General features: G+C 42.4%; 1 long non-coding RNA gene across 1 annotated transcript; it reads right to left on the bottom strand.

Moving 5' to 3' along the window:
• Window positions 1-2,758: 2,758 nt before the first annotated feature.
• On the bottom strand, window positions 2,759-15,549 carry LOC122457273. The gene is made up of 8 exons (XR_006276743.1): window positions 15,527-15,549; window positions 10,122-10,142; window positions 9,645-9,665; window positions 7,803-7,829; window positions 7,028-7,048; window positions 5,989-6,009; window positions 4,280-4,300; window positions 2,759-2,779 (listed from the first exon to the last, which is right to left on the bottom strand). It is a non-coding gene; the product is annotated as an uncharacterized LOC122457273 (long non-coding RNA).
• Between the last annotated feature and the right edge of the window lie 330 nt (window positions 15,550-15,879).

The following is a 15,879-nucleotide window of genomic DNA, read 5'->3' as shown; positions in this document are numbered from 1 at the left end:
CTCACGAAAGCTTATGCTCTAATAAATTTGTTAGTCTCTAAGGTGCCACAAGTACTCCTTTTCTTTTTGCAAATACAGACTAACACGGCTGCTACTCTGAAACCTGTCATCTTCACACTGAAATGGAAGAACCATTTCTCTGACCTGCATGTTTCCTCAGTTAAAAGGGGAGAATCAAACCAACCAACTAGAACTGAAAAGCAAACTATCCATGGGGAGAAAGACAAAGCAATTTTGATAAAATTACTATTACAAAATACAAATGTGCACAGAACTCAAAAAACAACTAAAAAGAGATTAGACAGTTTTATCTAAAACAAATGAGCAATTGTTGGATCATATTCCATTGTATTGGTTGACCACAGGATGACTATGAGCCGCCAATGTGATACGGCTGTGAAAAAAGCTAATGCGGTCTTGGGATTCATCAGGCGAGGTATTTCCAGTAAAGATAAGGAGGTGTTCGTACCGTTATACAAGGCACTGGTGAGACCTCATCTGGAATACTGTGTGCAGTTATGGTCTCCCATGTGTAAGAAGGATGTATTCAAACTGGAACAGGTACAGAGAAGGGCTACTAGGATGATCCGAGGAACAGAAAGCCTGTCTTACAAAAGGAGACTCAAGGAGCTTGGGTTGTTTAGCCTAACCAAAAGAAGGCTGAGCGGAGATATGATTGTTCTCTATAAAGATATCGGAGGGATAAATACCAGAGAGGGAGAGGAATTATTTAAGCTCAGTATCGAGATGGACACAAGAACAAATGGATATAAACTGGCCATCAGGAAGTTTAGACTTGAAATTAGACAAAGGTTTCTAACCATCAGAGGAGTGAAGTTCTGGAACAGCCTTCCAAGGGAAGCAGTGGGCGCAAGATTATCTCGCTTCAAGATTAAACTCGATAAGTTTATGGAGGAGATGGTATGATGGGATAACATGATTTTGGCAATTAATTGATCTTTAAATATTCATGGTAAATTGGCCCAATGGCCTGTGATGGAATGTTAGATGGGGTAGGATCTGAGTTACTACAGAGAATTCTTTCCTGGGTATCTGGCTGGTGAATCTTGCCCACATGCTCAGGGTTCAGCTGATCGCCATATTTGGGGTCAGGAAGGAATTTTCCTGCAGGGCAGAATGGAAGAGGCCCTGGAGGGTTTTCACCTTCCTCTGCAGCACGGGGCACAGGTCACTTGCTGGAGGATTCTCTGCACCTTAAAGTCTTTAAACCATGATTCAATAGCTCAGACATAGGTGAGAAGTTTATTGCAGGTGTGGGGGGTGAGATTCTGTGGCCTGTATTGTGCAGGAGGTCAGACTAGATGATCATAATGGTCCCTGTTGACCTTAATATCTATGAGTTAACACCTCATGATGGTTCACTTACAATTTATATTGATTTCAATGGGAATCATAGAATATCAGGGTTGGAAGGGACCTCAGGAGATCATCTTGTCCAACCCCCTGCTCAAAGCAGGACCAATCCCCAATTTTGGCCTCAGATCCCTAAATGGCCCCCTCGAGGATTGAACTCACAACCCTGGGTTTAGCAGGCCAGTGTGCAAACCACTGAGCTATCCCTCCCCCGTTAGAGTGTGGAAAAAGACTTCACACAGTAAGGTAGATATAAAAAACTGGCCATGTAAGAAATAGAGGCTGAGCACATGGTTTGTTTGGACATCCAAAGGAACCAGAATTTGTATTTTGTGGGAATTTCCAGGATTTTAAAATTACATTTTTTCCCAAAACAGAATGCAAAAAAAGAATTTTGAATTTTACTGCAACATTTTTAGGTCAAACAAAACATTCTGTTTTGATAAAATTAAAACATTTTTATTCTAATTTTGAAAATTTCAGTATAAAAGTAATATCGTATTGAAACGGAACATTTGATTTTTCATTTCAAAATAGTCAAAAGGAAAGTTAGAATGTTACTAAAATATTAAAGGAGTACTTGTGGCACCTTAGAGACTAACAAATTTATTATGCATCCGATGAAGTGAGCTGTAGCTCACCAAAGCTTATGCTCAAATAAATTTATTAGTCTCTAAGGTGCCACAAGTACTCCCTTTTCTTTTTGCAAATACAGACTATCACGGCTGCTACTCTGAAAACTGAAATATTAATTTCTTACTTGCTTTCATTCCCCCAAACAGTTATTTTTTGAAATAGACATGTTTCCATGGTAAGTTTTTGACCAGCCCTCAGGCTAGTAGTGAATAAACTGGACCAGAAGGGAGAATATCTGGGTTCTATTTTCTGCTGTAGCAAACATTTCTGTGTGATTATCATCACTCCATTCACAAGGGAATTGTCAAAGAGCCTCCTCTGGGTGCTCTGCACAGAAGATGGGTTCCCAATCTGGGGGAAGCTGTTTGTGGAAGACTATTTGAGCCCTCATCTCTGAGGCGGGAGGTGTAGGGAGTTTCTGCATGGCCTTGCCTACTCCTGCAGAAGCACAGTTTTAGTGGCTCTGTCCTGCTGTACTCCCCATCCAGAGATTTCTTCTATAGTAGATATGTGCAGTTCCCGGATGACCTGGGTGTGTCTTCTCACATCCCCAACTGACCTTGAATCTCTCCCTTTCTGGCTCTCTTTGCAAAGAGCTGGTGAGGTCTCAGCTACATGATGCACCAGGGCTGCAGTGTCCCCTACATGGCCCCTCCTGGCCATGAGGAATGATAACTTTTTCGCTACAGTCGGGACTACAGAGTTTGCTCTTTGGACTATAACTATTCAGTCAACTGTAAAAACTCACCCTTTTCCTCCTGTAGTTCTTCTACAAAAGAACAATGGGGAGAAGAAGAAAAGAATTAAGTGTATGTCCATTTACTTACAAATTCAAGAGGGTGAATGAGTGCCTTTCTTTCCTGACTGGCATAAATATTGGCCATGGTGAGTGAGAAGCACAGAGCCTGCGCTGGCTACTCAATCTGTGGGCTAGTCCAATGCCTATTCCCCTAAAAGCAGAAAGACAAGATTCTATTCTTGTTTGAATAAATTTAAGAAAAAGCTTGATGGCCACAACTAATTAGCGAAAGAGGTGAATATGACACATGATGCTCCTCTACTAATATGGGATCTGTTAAAAAGGAGCAGTAATTCCATTTATACCATGACCTGCATTTCATTTCGACTTCAGTGAAGAGTCCTGTCCATTTGTACAATTCCTTTCATACTGTGTTTCTTTGAAGGAGGGTTATAGATTTTGGAGAGTACAAAACAGTAAAGGGGGAGTGTCATAAAAATACAGCTAAGGGTAGCATAAAATCCCTCCTGGGTAGCTGTACTAATCTTTACCTGTAAGGGGTAAGAAGCTCAAATAACCTAGTTGGCACCTGACCAAAAGGGCCAATGAGAAAAGAAGATACTTTCAAATCTGGGGGAGGGGAAGGTTTTGTTTGTCCTCTCTTTGTTTGTTCCCTCTCTGGACGGAGAGAGAGAGACCAGGCTGAAAAAACATCTCCAGAAAACATACATGAAATGAGCATCTAAGGTTACAAAAATTGTAAGTAATGGTAAGGAAATGCATTAGATTATCTATTGTTTTAGCTTATGAATTTTCCCTATGCTTAGAGTGAGTTTTATTCCTGTTTTCTTTTGTAAATTTGAAGCTGAGCCTAGAGGGGAATCCTCTGTGTTTTAAATCTTTTTATTACCCTGTAAACAGTACCTTCCATCCTGATTTTTGCAGGTGTGATTCTTTTACTTTTTTTTTTTAAAATAAAATTATTCTTTTAATAACCTGATTGATTTTCAGTGTCCTAAAAACCAAGGAGTTTGGTCTGTGCTCACATTGTAACCAATTGGTTAGGATATTATTCTCAAGCCTCCCCAGGACAGGGGGTGAAGGGGCTTGGGGGAATAGGGACTCCAAGTGACCCTTTTCCTGAATTTTTGTCTAAATCACTTGGTGATGGCAGCAATACCGTCCAAGGACAAGGAAAGGATTGGTGCCTTGGGGAAGTTTTTAACCTAAGCTGGTAGAAATAAGCTTAGGGGGTCTTTCATGCGGGTCCCCACATCTGTACCCCAGAATTCAGAGCGAGGAGGGAACCCTGACAGGGAGTCTATTTACATTTTAATGATGTATGAACAGCACTGGTCAAATATAGCAAATGCTCATATATGCAATAGACAAGAAAAACTAAGGAAACTGCCCCATCAAATGTGGTAGGGAAAGGTGAAGTCTAATAATGAATCAAACATTTCTTTTTTTCATTCTATAAGAGTCCTACATATTTTTAGAGCATACTGAAGAAAAAGGACACAGACTTACTTATTCTCTTCTCCAAGTTCCCTAAAAAAGAAAATAATATATAAATATAACAATAACACATTTTGTAATAATATAGCCAAGAATGAAGACAACTAATAGTTAAAATATCAAAAGTCATATTGTCTTCTTTGGAGAATATTTGTGTGGGAGCAGGTGAGATAATGAGCACCATAAAGTTTAAGGCCAGAACGGACTACTCTTATCCTGTATCACACAGTCCAGAGAACTTCCCCAAAATAATTCCTGTTTGTATTACAGCAGATCTTTTAGACAAAATATCCAATTTTTATTTAAAAATGACTAGTTATGGACCATCTGCCATGACCTTTGTAAAGAATTTCAGGGGCTCTTACCCTCACTCTTAAAAATTTACACCTTATTTCCAGTATGGATTTCTCTAGCTTCACTTCCAGCCACTGGATCTTGTTAGCCCTTTCTCTGCTAGAGCCTATTAGCATATATTGGTTCTTGATATACATAATTATAAAATGTGATTAAGTCACCCCTTCTCTTTGTTAAGCTAAATAGACTCCAGAGCTCGATCTATCACTATAAAGCATGTTTTCTATTACTTTAATCATTCTTATGGTTCTTCTCTGACACCCTCTTCAATTTATCACCTTCCTTCTTCAGCTGGGGACATCAGAACTGGATGCAGTTTTCCAGGATCATAGCCAAATACAGAACTAATATAACCTTCCTAGTTCTACTTAAGACCATCCCCATTCCCTCTGTCCAAGTGCCTAGCCAATCCTGTCCTATTTAAGGGGCTTTGTGAGCTCCAGGGAAAGGGGTACAGCTTTCCTGAAATGACTGAGACAGAAATTGCATATATTCCCGTCCCAGACAATGTGTGTTGGATAGGATCAGATGTGTGTTAGGAAAGGTGAGTGAATTGCTGAAGTGCACTGACCTGGGGAGTTTTGGGTGGGATTGTATCTCAAGGGGTTAGCTGCTTTTCCTGGACATTCCAGGCATGGAAAGTGAGAGCACCCTAGTGCCAGGGGCAGGGGAGGCTAGGACACTCTTCTCTCAGAAAGGCACAGAATCTGTGAGCATGAGGGCCTGGCTTTCAGCAGAGTTTTTGGCTTTGCCGTGATTCTAGGATGCTCTGTTATCTGAGGGGAGACTCCCACTCCCCTCAGTACAGGATGGAGTGAAAGTTCCCTGAAGTTCCCAGAAGAGGTTTCTCATCCTAGGATATGCTCTGGCCCTTCAATATCGAGGTTTCTACCTCGGGGCACTGCATTAAACACCCCCCCCCCGAGTTCTTTAAGACTTACAGATGGTTTCTTGGTGCAATCTGGAATTAGCTGCTAAACATTTCCCTGATAAAACCCCACTCTGTGTGATTGTCTCAGTAAACAAAGCAAACTCAACAAGCCACTGCTTTACAAAACTAGACACATCTCTGTCCCACCTGTTTTGTCTATGTCTTTGCTGAAAATTGGGTTAATGAACATTTATTTCCTCTCCACTGTCACAGCTTCACACCCCAACCCAGACCAAACAGAGAGACAACCTGCCAGTGAAAAACACCCAGAGTCTCCTCAGTCCAAATTACAAAACTCAATCACTTCCCGCTCACTGCAAAAGAAGAAAGATACTAATACCTCAGCGGTTAAAGAAATCCTTCCTCCACCATTTCCCTCAGTGGGAAAATGATTGACCCTTCCACCTCCAAACTACAGAAGTCATAGTCAACTTACCCTTTTCCTCCTTGAGTTGGGCTGCAAAAGAAAAACAAAAAGGACACTTTTCAGTATTTGCATTTTATTGTTACTAAATTAGGGGCCCAATCCTGACCCCAGTGTAGCTGATGGAAGTGTTCCCATTGAATTCATTGAAGGAATGGTCAAGTATTGGATTAAGAAAAGCTAGTATTTTTTTTTCCAGAAACACCTACACTGCCCCCACATGATTGGATAGCCTAATGGAACCTTAACAATGTCTCCTTGGATTTGCTTTGTGAAAGAGGCACAGGGACTGCACATGTTACATGAACAGGTAACATTTCCCTCATCCATCTGAGTATAACTGATGCGCAGTGAGGGCAGACTTACTGATTTGCTTAAGTAGGGCTTCTGAACAAGAAATGTTGCAATTATATCAGAATGGTCATTTTTCAAACCAGGCAAAAATATACTATACTTTCTCTGCTAAAACTTTCATGACATCATCAATATATCAGAGTAAATATGCAGGTGTTGAGAGCTATTGGAAAAGGGAGACTCAATGAGGTGAGTTTTGCATGGATCCTTACAGGTGGGGCCATTCTGATTTTGTGCAGGTTTGAGTTCTGTAGTCTAAATCCAGCTACTATAGAGGTTCATGTTCTGCCTCACATGTGGAATGTAGTAGGTATCAGTGGGGGTCATAGTCATAGCCGGAGAAGCATCTCTCTGATAAGAAGGCGAGATCTTATGGGAAGTTTTGAATGTTAATCCAGAGACCGTGAATTGTACTCCACATTCAATGGGAAGCAAGTCTTTATGGTGTTCCTACTTAGCCTTAATGTAGGTATAAGCCTTCAAGTCCAAGGCTGCAGATTGAATAAATTCTGTACTTGGCACATTGATTTCAATGGGATTACATTGACAGACCACAATACCTCACAGAACTGACAGTTTGGAGCCTGCTGATGTGTAATGGATAATTTAGGGAGCGATACTGAGGTTTACAAATACAGGGCATACATTATAGTTCTGGGAAATAAAAACAGGGTGATAATAATCCACACAAACTCACCAATTTCTCTCTGCAGTTGTTCTGCAAAAGAATAAACTTTATCAGTCACCACTGGCAGTTTCGTTGTTTCGAATGTGGAAAAAGAGAACATAACAGTTGGACACCTGATTTACTAACATCACAAAGAGCATGAATCAGCCATATTCAGTATAGCTCATATTCAGTGAACTAAATATTTTAATCTAATATTTATCTAATTGTGTATTTTACCACAACCGGTTGTCTCTGCTGCTCTCAGCCCTACATCACAGATTACCTCACATTTACTACATGCCATCTGATCCACACATGTGTGCAATGTAACACAAAAATCTGACAGCACAGGCCAGATTTCTGAAGACCTGAGGATTAACTGAGATGAAGAAGCAAAACACAATTAAAATTTCACATTCCCCTGCAGTGGCAAACTTCCGCAACTAGCCCAAGAACTAACCAGTCTCACTTTCAGATGCGGTCTGTCAGTGGCTACACCTCCATATTTGAAGTTACAGTTGTAGTTGAAGTAACATGGCAGCAGGAAGGGTGGTATGGTTTAAGGACCCTCAATATGTACCTACAGAGTCCTGAGTTTGTGCACGGGGAGGCTAGCCTTAGCAGCTGCACCCACTGCCTGTGCTATACCAGCTACACAACAGTTTTGAGCATCTTGGCTGGATAAGATCTAGCGTGAGTATGTCTATCTGACTTGGGAATCACCCATCTACCTCCAAGAGCAGACGCAGCTACTGTGACAGAGATTTGATCCTGGCTGATTGAAGCAGACAAGAAATCTTACCTGTTACAGGAAAATCTTCTCTCCTTTCTAAATGAGGACAAGAAACAAAGAACAATTCTTATTGACTAAATATGCAGTTCCTTTTTTCATTAAGACATACAAAGATGCACACAAATATTGGACTAAAATCCTGCTCCCAAAAGAGTTAATGACAAAGTTTTGTTGATGCCAATCAGAGCAGGATCGAATCCACAGTCTCTTTTTATTCCTACCATACTCTAGGGCTTTGCAGCGAGTCCAGGCTGCTTCCCCATTTCCGCTGAGAGTTCAGACACCCCTCCCCTTGGCCACAGGATACAGAGGAAACACCCAAGTCAGAGGTTGCTGGAACTCCCAGAAGCTCTTTTTCCCCCCTCGTAAAGGGTGATCTGGCCACCACAGTTGCCAAAAAATCACATGGGAGAGAGGAGAATGTTAATAAATCATAGAATCATAGAATCATAGAATATCAGGGTTGGAAGGGACCCCAGAAGGTCATCTAGTCCAACCCCCTGCTCAAAGCAGGACCAAGTCCCAGTTAAATCATCCTAGCCAGGGCTTTGTCAAGCCTGACCTTAAAAACCTCTAAGGAAGGAGATTCTACCACCTCCCTAGGTAACGCATTCCAGTGTTTCACCACCCTCATAGTGAAAAAGTTTTTCCTAATATCCAATCTAAACCTCCCCCATTGCAACTTGAGACCATTACTCCTCGTTCTGTCATCTGCTACCATTGAGAACAGTCTAGAGCCATCCTCTTTGAAACCCCCTTTCAGGTAGTTGAAATCAGCTATCAAATCCCCCCTCATTCTTCTCTTCTGCAGACTAAACAATCCCAGCTCCCTCAGCCTCTCCTCATAAGTCATGTGCTCTAGACCCCTAATCATTTTTGTTGCCCTTCGCTGTACTCTTTCCAATTTATCCACATCCTTCTTGTAGTGTGGGGCCCAAAACTGGACACAGTACTCCAGATGAGGCCTCACCAGTGTCGAATAGAGGGGAACGATCACGTCCCTCGATCTGCTCGCTATGCCCCTACTTATACATCCCAAAATGCCATTGGCCTTCTTGGCAACAAGGGCACACTGCTGACTCATATCCAGCTTCTCGTCCACTGTCACCCCTAGGTCCTTTTCCGCAGAACTGCTGCCGAGCCATTCGGTCCCTAGTCTGTAGCGGTGCATTGGATTCTTCCATCCTAAGTGCAGGACCCTGCACTTATCCTTATTGAACCTCATTAGATTTCTTTTGGCCCAATCCTCCAATTTGTCTAGGTCCTTCTGTATCCTATCCCTCCCCTCCAGCGTATCTACCACTCCTCCCAGTTTAGTATCATCCGCAAATTTGCTGAGAGTGCAATCCACACCATCCTCCAGATCATTTATGAAGATATTGAACAAAACGGGCCCCAGGACCGACCCCATGGGCGCTCCACTTGACACCGGCTGCCAACTAGACATGGAGCCATTGATCACTACCCGTTGAGCCCGACAATCTAGCCAGCTTTCTACCCACCTTATAGTGCATTCATCCGGCCCATACTTCCTTAACTTGCTGACAAGAATGCTGTGGGAGACCGTGTCAAAAGCTTTGCTAAAGTCAAGAAACAATACATCCACTGCTTTCCCTTCATCCACAGAACCAGTAATCTCATCATAAAAGGCGATTAGATTAGTCAGGCATGACCTTCCCTTGGTGAATCCATGCTGACTGTTCCTGATCACTTTAATGTTAATAAAGCCCTAGAGAATTATAGCCTAGCTGTGGGGAATGTGTGTGGGGGGGAATCTAGAAATATTCCAGGCCAAGTTGAATGGGCTGCAGGATTTGTCCCTTTGACTGGATAGTTATTCAGTAAACTCACCCTTTTGCTCTTGGAGTTGTGCTGAAAAAGAATCATGGAGAAAAGAGAAGGAGAAAAATAATTAATATATTTCTATGCATTAGCAAGCTCAGTAGGAAACACAATCCCCCTAATATGGGCATCAGCTATTAAAAAAAGTCATATTATTTAATGAGTTATGTTCCATTTTGAATTTCAATGAACAGTACTTTTCATACATTCATTTCTTTTATAGAATATAGAGTTTTCTGGTGAGCTACATTTCCTAGAGGATACCAAACAACACTGGGGGAGTTTATTTAAAAATGCCAGAATACTAAAGCAACTATTTTCAGATCTAGCAAATATTCAGAGATGCTCTTCTCAAGCCAGGAAAAGGGTATGATGAAAGGCAGGAGAGAGCAAAAAAGTTCAACAATAAATTCTTCTACTTTCCACTATACAAGATCTGTGTGTATTGACCAGACTATGCATTAGAGAAATAAGACACACACTTACCAATTATCTTCTCTAGGTTTTCTGAAAAAGAAGCAAATATTCAGTGATAGTGACAGAAGCTTTCATTGTTAAAGGGTACAGCACAGGTCCCTTGGGAGATCCCATCGTTTACCTCACTCCATTGTGAAAATTGACTATTATGATTAGTTTTGCAGCAGAGTCTTTGGACTCCACAGAAATGTCAGGCTGATTCACACACTGTAAAGAAATAAACTCTCCAGGTGAATGGAAGTTTCCGTTGAAACTTCTGAGAGAGAGGACCCTGGAGCTGCCAGCAGAGGGAGTTCTCCTTGAGGGGGAGGCATTACACCTCACAGAGTGGTTAAGACTTACAGAGGGTTGCTTGGTGCAATCTAGAACTAGCTGCTGAACATTTCCCTGATAAAACCCCACTCTGTGTGATTGGCTCAGAAATCAAACTCCCTGTGACATTCTATACCTCTGTATAACTCCCATATTCCTCACCTGTACATAGAATCATAGAATCATTGACTATCAGGGTTGGAAGGGACCTCAGGAGGTCATCTAGTCCAACCCCCTGCTCAAAGCAGGACCAATCCCCAACTAAATCATCCCAGCCAGGGCTTTGTCAAGCCTGACCTTAAAAACTTCTAAGGAAGGAGATTCCACCACCTCCTTAGGTAACACATTCCAGTGTTTCACCACCCTCCTAGTGAAAAAGTTTTTCCTAATATCCAATCTAAACCTCCCCCATATATATAATTGTGATATTGCATACAAAGCATGCCATGTAAGGTATCAGGGGAAAGGTTATGAACTGCTGAAACCCACTGTTCTCTCTATGTATATCTCTAGTGCATATGAAGTTATGAGATTGTGTTGTATGGCTGTCACTAAAACATGCTGTAAGTTGGGGAATCAGTCAGATATTAGCTCCCCAGAAGCAACAGCAAGGAAAGTAACCAATGACCGGGCAAGTGTAAAAACCACCATCAACAGCCATCGCCCACCAAAGAAGCTACAATTCAATGACTCACCTGCATGAGGACACACCAAGGTAATTGCTCAACCTTATCTGGGCACTCAGCAATGCCCACCACACATGCCTGGACTTGAATTCTACAAGCACATGGGACTGAGGCCACAGGGGCCCCACGTTTGGCCTTTCTCCTTCCCCCACTTATGCTGCAAGCCACAAGGACACTGAAGAGAAGACTGAAGACATTAACAGAAAGGACTGGCCCAGATTTCAAGGGTGAAATCCGTATACTATGAACTGCAATATCCAGTGGGGGTGATAAAACACACTTTATCTAGTTGTTGCCCAGTCCAATAGGATTAAGAGTTTAGACTGCATGCTTATATTTTGTTTCTTTTGTTAACTAACTCTGACTTTTTGCCTATCACTTATAATCACTTAAAATCTATTTTTGTAGTCAATACATTTGTTTTACTATTTATCTTTACCAGTGAGTTTGCCTGAAGTGTTTGTTAAGGGTGCTTGCTCCGGTTTGAAAAGGGCTGGCGTATATCCACTTTCCATTGATGACGTGATGAACAAATTAAAAAAATGTGCACTGCTCATCTTGAGCAGTGCAATAGGTATATTCCTGAGGTACAGTGCGGGGAGCTGAGGGGATTTGGCTGGGGCATTTCTCTGAGATTCATGAGTGGCTATGGGAGTATTCATGCAATCTAGCTGGTTGTGGGGTGCCGCATGCTGTTCTGCTGAGTGATAACAGGGCCTGGAGGGGTTTGCTGCTTGCCACTAGGAAAGCATTGTGAGACACAGCCCAGTCTGGAGAATTAAGGGTGGGCACAGCACTCCCACCTTCCCAGGCTGAATCCTGGGGATCCTGCCACACTCATCCTTACCTTTCTCCCATTGCTTTGCAAAAGCAGCCCCATCACAATGCACCCCTTGATCTATCTTTGTTTTTGATGCATACTGAGTTAACGAACATTTCTTTCCTCGGACCAGTCCCACTCTGACACCCCCACCACACCCCTATCAAAACAGAGAAACAAACCTCAAGTGGAAAATGCCCAAATTCCCCTGAGTCCCAACTGAAAAATTCACCCAGCTCCCGCTCACCATAGAAACAGAGATATCCTGACTCCTCAACAGTTATAAAAAGCCTGCCCCTTCCACATCCCTCAATGGGGAAGTGACAGACCTTTCCCCCCTCCAAACTTCACGTCAGTGCAAACTTACCCTTTTCCTCCTTAAGTTTTTCTGCAAATAAAAACAAACAGGACATTTTTCAATATGGGTACTTTATTGTTATCAAATTACCAGACCAATCCTGCTGACAGGGTAGTCAACGGAAGTCTTGCCACTGGATTAATTGAAGAAAGCATCAAGTCTTGGATTAAAAACGCCTAGATTTTTTCCAACACAGCTACGCTGCCCCCACATGGTTGTGCCACTGAATGGAACCTTAACAATGTCTCCTTGGCTGTGTTCTCTGAAAAAGGCACAGTATCTGCATTCTGATGTGTGAGGGAAGAATTCCCACCCCACCCCCCACATCAGTGGAAGTTCAAATGAAAGGCCCTTGAAGTTCCCAGCAGTTTCAAATCCAAGGGGATGATCTGGCCTTTCACTCTCAAGAGTTCCTGCTCGGGTCAGGGTATTAAACCCCACAAAGTTCGAGAACTAGCTGCTAAACATAGACAAGATTCTTTTCTTGCTTTAATAAATTTCAGATGAAGCTTCATGGCAACAACTAATTAGCAAAAAAGGAGACTATGACACATGATGCTGCTCCACTAACATGGCTTCTGGTACCAAAAGAGGCAGTGACACCATTTACATCATGGCCTGCAATTCAGTTTCAAAGAAGAGTCCTTTCAATGTATACATCTCCTTTGATACTGTGTCTCTTTGCAGTAAGGTTATGGTTCTTGGAGAATACTTGGGAGTCTAGTTAAAAATTCAACAAATTAACCCAAATAAAGAGCTCCATCAAGGGCAGGAGAGAGGGATGAGGTCTAATAATAAATCATTCTTGTTCCCATTCCCGAATGTTAGTAGAACACATGGGAAAAAATCATATAAACTTACTTATTCTCTGCTTCAATTTTCATTAAAACAACAAATGTTTAATCAAAATGACAGAAGCTTTAATCTTGATTGGACCAAGAAGGAAGCGAGTTAATAGCTAAAATACTGAAGGCTATATTGTCTTTGGTCGGGAATATCTCCGGCTGTGAAGGAGAGACAATGTGCATGATAGGTTCATAGATTCTAAGTCCAGAAGGGACCACTGTGATGATCTAGTCTGATGTCCTGTATAACACAGACCATCCTCAAAAGAGAAGGTTATTCCCGTTGTGCAGTAACTGATGTTCTTCGAGATGTGTGTCCCTATGGATGCTCCACTTTAGGTGTGCTTTAGTTCTTGTGTCTAGGATCAGAGATTTTTGGTAGCCATAACCACTGGACTGCATGTACACTCCCCGTCTCGCACCATAAGCGGCAGCTATATAGTGCCATGTGGTGCAACTACCTTCAGTTCCTTCTCTACCACAGAGTCCATGTCTGAACTCCTAAACAAAAGGGAGGAGGGTAAGTAGTGGAGCACCCATAGGGACACACATCTCGAAGAACCTCAGTTAGTACACAGGGTGAGTAACCTTCTCTGCTTCTTCTTTTTCTTGGAGTAGCATCCTGTAACATTTTCACATTGACTTTGTCCTGTGAAAAAGGCACAAGCATTTTCACATCTGACTCGGTCCCAAAAGAAAGAGGCCTCAAGGAACAAAGCAATCCTCTCCCTCATACATGTGACAGTGATTCAAAGTTAATGCATGCCTAGGGCCAGATCCAAACCCACTGAAGTCAATGGGAGTCTTTCCTTTCACTTCAGTGGACTCTGAATCAAGTACTTGGCATCAGATTCACAGAAGTAATTAGGAATCTCAGGGTCTATTTAGGAGACTAAGTTCAGCTCTGAGACATCACTGATATTCTCAAACCCAAACCATAACTGCCACCTAACCCTGTAAGCAACTAGAGTCCCCATGGTATCTAAGTTTCTCCAGTCAGCAGGCACAATGCCAACTAAATCCTGATGTGCTCCACAGCTAATTAGCAGCTTGGAGCCCTCACTCTTGTGTAAGCCCCAGTGGCTGCAAAATGTTATTCACAAACTAGGCATATCCCTGCCTGTCGTACCAGGGACCTGATCTCATAGTCTGGGCTGGAGCTGGCCAACAGGCTCAGGTCTGCACAAAGGACAGGGGGTGTGCTTGTCCCAAAATACCCAATATACCCAGTAGTAAGGGCATTCATCAGGAAAGCAAAACACCTAGAGTCAAATCCCTGCTCCAAATCACATAGACTGACTGCCCCACAGCCCTAAACACTAGGCTGTTGATATCATGAGACATGCAGAGGTTTTTCTCTCAGCATGCAATGCCTAAGTACATTTGTGATGTTAATCCTTATTATTTCATTCCAAAGTGTAATGGAAAAGGCACAAACATGTTTTTTCTTCAACCATGCAAAATATGTAACTTCTTTTCTGTAGCAGAGTTTTCACTACATTATCAGATAGATAACAGAAAAAGGGAAGTTACTTACCTGGAGAGAGATGTTCTGTCCATGAGCACGATCATTGGAATGTGCACATCTACCCCATAAATTCCAGGTTGGCATCATTTGGCTGGCAGTTCCCGTATGGGTGAGCATGTGGCTTGAGCCACTTTCATGCCCCATGTCAAGTGCTTAAAAAGGTGGGATTTGCCAATTGCCATTCAGTTTCCTCTCTACCGTGGAATCCTGGCAGGTAAAAGGCCTCCAGAGTAGAGGAGACAGAAGGTGAGTCGTGGAATGGCCAAGAACAGCACATCTCCACAAACTCCAGCTGCTGTACAGGTAAGTAACTTACCTTTCTCCTTTCAGTGACTGAGCATACGCACATTCCACTGAAGGTGACACTCATGTAGTGGACCAGTGTAATGGCCTAAGTCCAGCCCCTGTTAAGGTTCAGGTTCTTCTCCTGCTCTCATATGCCTCACAGTATACTACATGTATGTTACATTTTCTTTGTTCTAGTGGAGTAGAGCTTCTGGTTGAGGTTTCGGTCACAGAGGGAGAAACATTTTTCAGATAAGCAAGGCAGATACCACCAAAGGCTTTGAATATTAAAGAAGAGACCTTGAACTGGACTTCACATTCAGTGTAAAGCTGGTCCTTACTCTGTTCCTGATTAGCCTTTAGACAGGTATATTTCTCAGATTCCAAGGAATTTTACCTTACCACAGACTGAATAATTCTATATTTGAACTCCAGAAGGGAATAAAGACACCACTCACAACTGACAGTGTGCAGCCTGCTGCTTTATAAATGTATTATTGAAGGACTGGTGTTGGGTCTTACAAACATAGGACATACACTACTGTTGAGTGCTACTGCTTAGAAGTCAGGGTAAACTCACCATTTTGTCTCTGCAGCTCCTCTGTAAAAATACAAACATCAATCAACACCTCTGTTTTTGCCCTTTAGAATATAAAAGTATTTCAATACGACTAATCAACCTATTATCTTCATAAATAGCACATACAACGCTTAGGGGGTTCACCCAGACCAAAACCGGGATGTGTCTCTGCCTGTCCTGCAACCCGGATGCTTCTGTGCTGTGAAGCTTTGGCTCTGAGTCTTGACAGCCTGATCACAGCATAATGACCTCACCCTGGCTTCCACTAGCCTGGTTATTCCTTGCCGGATGACCCCAACAGCCCTTCCAGTTCCAAGTCTCCCCAGACCTGTCTCCCCTTCAGTGTCCAGTCC

The sequence above is a fragment of the Dermochelys coriacea genome, chromosome 23, assembly GCF_009764565.3.
Source record: "Dermochelys coriacea isolate rDerCor1 chromosome 23, rDerCor1.pri.v4, whole genome shotgun sequence".
In the NCBI taxonomy this organism is placed as follows: Eukaryota; Metazoa; Chordata; order Testudines; family Dermochelyidae; genus Dermochelys; species Dermochelys coriacea.
This window is presented reverse-complemented; position numbering and strand designations above follow the sequence as displayed.